Source organism: Onychomys torridus, chromosome 23 (genome assembly GCF_903995425.1).
Source record: "Onychomys torridus chromosome 23, mOncTor1.1, whole genome shotgun sequence".
Lineage (NCBI taxonomy): Eukaryota > Metazoa > Chordata > Mammalia > Rodentia > Cricetidae > Onychomys > Onychomys torridus.
Window position 1 is genome coordinate 45,556,932 of NC_050465.1, and position 7,705 is coordinate 45,564,636.

At 43.2% G+C, this 7,705-nt stretch overlaps 1 pseudogene; it reads left to right on the forward strand.

Moving 5' to 3' along the window:
• The first annotated feature begins 6,194 nt into the window (after window positions 1-6,194).
• Window positions 6,195-7,073, forward strand: LOC118572941 (annotated as a pseudogene).
• Window positions 7,074-7,705: the final 632 nt, after the last annotated feature.

Consider the following 7,705-nt stretch of genomic DNA (forward strand, 5'->3'; position numbering starts at 1 on the left):
AACAAAAAAACAACCTTAAAAGTTTGGTTCCTTTTTTGATGAAACAACTTCATGATACAGGCAACTAACTCTATCTCCTTAAACACTGTCACTTCATTTATTTATTAAATTCTGGATTTTTTTTTGGGGAGGGGGAGCAAAATATAGGCCAAGGGGGAGAAAAGGGAGAAACTGGATTTTTCCCTTTTATGTGTATAGATATGAGGATATGGAAGTCATTGCAGAGAATTTATAATTCTTCATAAAAATTCCAAGGAAATCTCTTGCCCCCACTGGTAAAGCTAAGAGGAGAAGAAAGACACTTTATGAGGAATTCTCAGTATCAGACATTTTTGGGGGGTCACCTAGGTGTTAGAAATTTATCCCTTCTATCCTGATTTTCTCTGACTCTTTCAAGAGCTGGTCCTGAAGCTGAGGGAAGCTCTTGGCTGAAGTTTGTCTGTTTCTTCTGGCTCCTTTGAGTTCCTTTACCATTAGTGAGGCAGCTACTGTTAACAGGCCAGACCCCATGTCTCCATCCCTGTGTGGAAGGGAAGTAAGACCTCAGTTACAACCCATCCACAGGAGTATTCACCAGGACGTACTTGAAAGTTATCTAAATCTGCCTGGTTTAAATATGAACTTCTGTTGCTTTGGGGACTAGTCTTGATTTCTTAATTATTTGTATATATCCATTATGCATGCCCATATACATCTATGTTAGTCTGTGGCCCTCCCTTGGGAAGTCTAGTGACTGTTTTTCCTCACATGAAGCTCTTGCTCTTCAGAAGGTCTGGCACCATCTTTCCATTCTTTATCTGACTGACCTTTTCTCTTTCCCTGGGTTTAGCTCAGTGTTCATATGTGCAGGAAACATCTGAGGTCCCGGTAATGTAAACAGGCTTCTTATTTCTGTTCCTGTATGACTGAGCATATTATAATAAAATCATTCACTTACTCACTGGTTTAGAAAATAGTTCTGGCACACCTGTATTTATTAACCTTGCACCTAAGCTTCATCCAGGTCAGAGCTGTCATAAAATAGACCTCTATAAATGTTTTTTTTTTTTCAGCTACAACATATGCATACATTGCTCTCAGTTTTAGGGAAAGGCTTAATTGGTTACTATGAATGAATTGTTGTTAGAGAGGCTGTATTGTGTGTGTGTGTGTGTGTGTGTGTGTGTGTGTGTGTGTGAAATTGCTGTAATTACAATCAGAATTACTTGTTGTAGATGATGGTTAAGAGCCTGCATTTCAGATTTAAACTGCCTGAGTCAAATCCTGGCTTCCCTGTTTGCTGGCTTTGTGGCATTTGGTCAACTATCTATACTCCTTGTGTCTTATGGGTAAGATGGAGTTTGCCACCAGGCTTGATCTACAAAGTTATTGAGGAGATTAAAAAAGGAAAATATGCAATAGCTCAGTTGGTAAAGAGTAAACATGAAGACAAGATATCAGATCCCCAGTACCCATGTAAAAGCCAGGCATGCTGGCATGGGTCTGTAACTCTAACACCACGGGAGTAGAAATAGACAGATACCTAGAATTCACTGGCCACTGACTCTAGCCAGTCAGTGAGCTGTAAGTTCTGGGTTCAGCAAGAAATCCTTCTTCAAGACAAAACAAAACCCAAACAAACAAAAAGGAAGATAGCCACTGAGGAAGACAGCAGAGTGTTGACCGTGACCTCTGACCTCCATATGCATGTATTCCCACAGGTACACACACACACACACACACACACACACACACACACACACACACACACACATAAAGGGAAGTACAAGAGAATGCCATATTAAATTAGTTACTCAGATTTACCTTTTCAATTTCATCCTTGAGTGTGCTTTTCAAATGTTAATACAAATCACCCAGGGATCACTACAGAGGAATTTCTGGTTCCGTGGGTCTAGGCTAGGGCCTGAAAATGTGTTAAGATCCTGCGGGATTTGAATGCCCATGTTCACAGACCACATCTAGCTGTGGTTGTCAAACCTTACACACATCAGAATTCCTGGGAGGGCTTGTTCTAACAGGATTTCTGGGCCCTGCACCTGGAACTCCTGCTTCATCAGGTGGAGGGTGTGGCAGGCAATCTGCATTTCTAACGAGCTCCTAGCTAATAATGGTGCTTCTGGGTTTGCAACCTTGTATTTTAAGAACCACTGATTTAGAAAACAGATGATTATTTTACATAAAGAATAAATCACTTTGCTCTGTTACAGAAAACTGAGGTTGGGAGCTCGCTTGCTGGATTCCAACGTCAAGATTTTCCTTCTAAACACATTTAACATTACCTTTAACAACAAGCTCTAGCATGTCCCTATAGGCTCTGCACTGGCCAAGGCTTGCCATACCTGAAGTAACAATCTAACCCTCCCTGAGGCTCTTGGCTAGGATTTCTGAGGCTGGTGAAATCATGGCTCTTGAACAGGTATGCTCCCTCTCAAATGAAGGTGAGAACGAGGAAGCCATTTCAGTAGGTTCTCATTAGGCACAGTGAATGCTGATCCATGACTTGGCAGATATTTGTGTGTGTGTGTGTGTGTGTGTGTGTGTGTGTGTGTGTGTGTGTGTGTGTATGGTGCATTTCTGCGTATGCACATATGTATGCAAGATGTGCTTTTCTGTGCCGGTGTGTGTGAGGGTCAGACGTCAATGCTGGATGTCTTTCATTTATTGCTCTACACCTTGTTTTTGATACAGAGCTTCTCACTGAACCTGGAACTCCCTGTTTATGCTAGACAGGCTGGCCAGAAAGGCCCCAGGATCCACCCATGTCTGCCCACCCCACCAGTGACTGGAGTTGGAGGCATGCTGCGGTACCTGGCTTCTTATGTGGGTTCTAGGGATCTGAAACCAAGTCCTCAAGTTTGTGTAACAAGTACAAGTACTTTACCTTCTGAGCCATCTCCCCAGCTGTCTTACTTGGGGTCACTATCGCTGTGATGAAACACCATGACCCAAAAGCAAGTTGGGGAGGAAAGGGCTTATTCAGCTTACACTTCCACATTGCTGTTCATCATCAAAGGAAGTCAGGACAGCAACTCAAACAGGGCAGGAACCTGGAGGCAGGAACTGATGCAGAGGCCGTGGAGGGGTGCTGCTTACTGACTTGCTTCTCCTGACTTGCTCAGCCTGCTTTCTTATAGAACCCAGGACTGTGAGCCCAGGGATGGCACCACCCATAGTAGGCTGGGCCTTCCCCTGTCAGTCACTAATTAAGAAAATCTCTTACAGCTGAATGTTATTGAGGCATCTTAATTTTGAGGCTCCCTTCTTTCAGATAACTCTAGCTTGTGTGCCAAGATGACATGCGACTGGCCAGTACACCAGCACAGTTGGTGTTACCATTTGGGAAGGATTAGGAGGCAAGGTCTTGTTGGAGGAGGTGCGTCATTGGGAGTGGCTTTGAAGTTCCAAAGGACTTGAGACATTTGCAGTGTGCTCCTGGCTTCCTGCTTGTTGATTCCCATGTGAGGCCTCAGCTACTCCTGCTGCCATAGCTTTGCTCTACCATCATGGAGTCTAGCCCTCTGAAACCACAAGTCCAAATGAAACACTGCCTTTTAGAAAGTTGCTTCGGTCATGGCGTCTGATCACAGCAACAGGAAAGTAATACATTTACATCCTCTTCTAAAGAGGACAGAATGCAGGGCCCTGGGAGTGAGTTCAAGAACGACCCTTAGCCTGACAGTGTTTATAGTTTTAAGAAAGATAAGGATATCTATGGGGGAAGTAGCTTTTGCTCAGCTGCATGCTCTCCATTCTCATGTGCTTCACCCAGGCTCCACTCCATTTGATGGAGACAAATGACCATGGACCAAAACCACTGACATCATGAATCAAAACGAACCTTTCTTTCTTCAAATTGATCTCAGATTTTTTTTTTTTTTGCCACAGCAACCAAAACCAGACACACACACATCCATCAAAGTGTTTAGAGCCGTATACTTATTGTACTGAACCTAGAATTAAGTTTCCATTTCATGTGCTTTCTGAACATTTTAAGGATTGTTTCCTCTCAAAACAACTGTGGATAATTCCGAAAAATGGAAGTGAGGCTTATCCAAGAGACGTGCTTTGTGTCTGGTGTCACGAAAGGTCAATGGTTACCGTTAGGTTCTTGTCTGATGGACATGGTAGAATGCCAGACAAGAACATGGAAGGAGCAGTTTACTTTGGCTCACAGTTTGAGGGTGAGGAGCCCATGGCGGCAGGAGAGTGAGACAGCTACTGCCCTGTCTGTAATAAGCATGTAGAGTGGGGAATCAATGGGTCTCAACTCACTTTGTCTGTTTTATTCAGTCCCATAGAGTGATGCTGCCCACACCTGGGGCTGGGGGGAGTCTTTCTGCCTCATTAACCCAAACTAGAACTCCCTCACAGATGTGTCCGCAGGTTTGTTTCGTAGGAGAGTCTAGATAAGTTAATAACCAACATCAACCACCAGTTACTAATTGTGTTTCAGATTTCTCTGCCCGGATTCACCCAAGAGCCAAAGCAATTTTGGTTTTTGACCAGATAGATGGCTAGCTTTACTACTGGTTCTATGTGTACATTTCTAATGTGGAAATCAAGGCTGATTAGAGTTTAAAACTTGAAACTTCCAAAGGCTTTAACTTTGTAGATGTCACTGTGAATTATTTCTCGGTAGCTTGTAGAAACCTATAGATTACTTATAGTAAAGGAAGTTGGTTCAGCTTGTCACTAAGAGGAGTCACATTTCAATCTTATTCTTAGTTTATTTTCTCATATTGTATATCTTCTACAGTGATTCATTCAAGTGTCTAGATTCAAGAACATTGTTTTACAAGGTACAAAATTTATGCCTCTGAATATTATCGCCATATTTGAAACATCAGGAGATGTATTTTTTGGTATTTCCTCCTTTCTGTTTGGTTTACTGTTAGCCCTTGTGAAAATAAAAACAAGCACACAATTAAGTTGCCACATTTTCTAGGCTTACAAGGTTCCAGAGAGCCTTAGATGACTACAAGGAGAAGCTGCTGAGTGGTGTATTTAGGTAGTCACTTGGTCTAGTGCTACCCAAGTTGTTTTCAAGCTGCAGCTGACAGATTAGTTACTGTTTTAATTGCTTGGCTAAAACACCAAGATCATGGTCATGGTCAAAGAGTTTATTTTGGCGTACAGTCTATGGGGTTAGAGTCCATAGTAGTATAATGGGGGCAGCTGGTAGCAGGTATGGCAGCAGAGACAGGAAATAGAACGCTCACATCTTAGACTGCAAGCACGAAGCAGGGAGTGAACTGGAAATGGCAGGAGTCTTCACATTCTCAAAGCCCTTCATCCAAAAAACCCACACCTCCTGAGTCTCCTCAAATAGTGCCGTCACCCAGGGACTGTGGGTGTCCTATGGGAAACGTTATCATTCAAGCCACTGCAGGTGGAACGTTGGTAGAAGGGGAATCTTGGGAGCTGGGGGGAGATGACTCAGTTGGTCACATGCTCACTACACAAGCATGACGATTTATAATCCCAGCACTGGGGTAGAGTCGGGGCAAGAGAGGGAAGAGATAGGAGGATTTCTGGGGCTTGCTGCCCAGGCCTAGGCTGCCCAATCAAGTGAGCTCCAGGTTCAGTGAGCTCCCTGTCCAAAAAAGGTGGAGAAGCAATTGATGAAAACAGTGCTGTCAATCTGTGACCTGCACACCCATGTGCACCCGCACACATGCACAACATACAGGTGCTGTCAATCCCTGACCTGCACACCCATGTGCACCCACACACATGCACAACATACAGGTGTTGTCAATCCCTGACCTGCACACCCATGTACATCCACACACATGCACACATACAGGAACATACACACACACACACACACACACACACACACACACACACACACACCACAGGAATCTTAGAGAAATTAATTTTATCTCTAATCAGCAAATAAAATTATACATATCTAAAGTGCAAAACTGATGATTTGGTTAATCGATTGTCCGTTGCAGGCACAGCTATGTCATTTTTCCATTTTTTGGCAAAAATTTTTGGCTTTTTAAAAAGTGAACAGAAAATGTCAGAACTGATACTAAATCTGGGCCATTTAGAGACATCCTACCTGCTGCTGTCAACTCAAGAGCTAATAAGGGGGCATTTCTCCCTTAAATTTAAGATATTTCAATTCAAAGGAACTAAGAGTTCTTTTTTTGTGTGGCACGTCCTTGGCAGTTAGTCACATCAAAATGAAGCTGAGGGTTTCCTTCCCAGACACCAGCTGTCAGAAACTCATTGAAATGGACAATGAACACAAACTTTGTGCTTTCTATGAAAAGCCCATGACAACAGAAGTCACTGACGATGCTCTTAGTGAAGAGTGGGTGGGTTATGTGGCCTGAATCAGAGGTAGGAATGACAAGCAAGGTTTCCACATGAAGCAAGGTGTCCTGACCCATGGCAGAGTGCATGTGCTGTTAACTAAGGAGAGCTGGAGGGAGGAAGTGCAAGTCTGTCCAAAGATGCATTGTGGATGCCAATCTGAGTGTTCTCAACTTGGTTATTGTAAAAAGAAAGTGGGGGGGCGGGGGGGGGGAGAGACAGAGAGAGAGAGACAGAGAAAGACAGAGAGAGAGAGACAGAGACAGAGACAGAGACAGAGAGACAGAGAGAGACAGAGACACAGAGACACAGAGAGAGAGACAGAGAAAGACAGAGAGAGAGAGAGACGGAGATTCTTGAACTGACAGAATGCTAATGACTGTGCCTCAGCAGTTGGGGCCCAGAAGAGTTAGCAGAACCTGAAAGCTTTTCAGTCTCTTTGAGGAAGATCGTATCAGCCATTAGGTTGTCAGAAAGGCCTTAAAGAAGGGGAGAAGCCCAGGACCAAAGCAGCCAAGATTCGGCCGCTTGTTACTCCGTGTGTCCTGCAACACAGATGCTGGTGTGCTGCTCCGAAGGCACAAAGCACTAAGCAAAGTAAAGAGGAGGCTGCAGAATGTGCTAAACTTTTGGCCAAGGGAATGAAAGAAGCCAGAGAAAAACACCAGGAACAGATGGTCAAGAGCCGTGGGCTGTCCTCACCGAGAGCTAGCTGCTCCTTCTAAGCTGAGTCCAGTCAAAAATAAGTCTTAAGCGGAACAAATAAATGGCCTAACCTTGAAAAAAAAAAAAGAGAGAAAGAAAGAAATGGAGAGTAATTCTTATCTGAAGTTGGAATAAGAACCAACATGAAACCTCAGGCCATCCCAGTTCCATTAGTTGTTATAATTGGTTTAACGATACAGCATTTTATGTATTGCAACTGGAACAGAAAATAGATATCTAATACTTAAGAAAAATCTCTATGTTTTCTTTTCATAATTATTCTATTCATGGCTTTTTTTCCCCCAAAATAGGGTCTTACTCTGTAGCCCCCGGTTAGCCTTTAAGATGTTATACTGCCCAGACTGTCCTCAGACTCACAGCAATCCTCCTGCATCAGCCTCCTGATTACAAACATTTGCCACCATACCCAGCTCACCCTGTGTATGAAACCTTAAGCTATTAAGAGAAACTTGAAACTCTTTATTTAATGCTCTGTCTACTTTTAGCTAATACTTGTAAGAAACAATATTATCCCTCCTCAGTAACTATATTTTCTTATTTCCTTCAAGGGTCATGTGAAAGACTGCGTATAATTCAGAAAAGTTATTTCTACAGTGAAAAAAAAATACTCCACATTTAAATCAGTCCAAGTCTGTTTCTGACATCCAGGCCG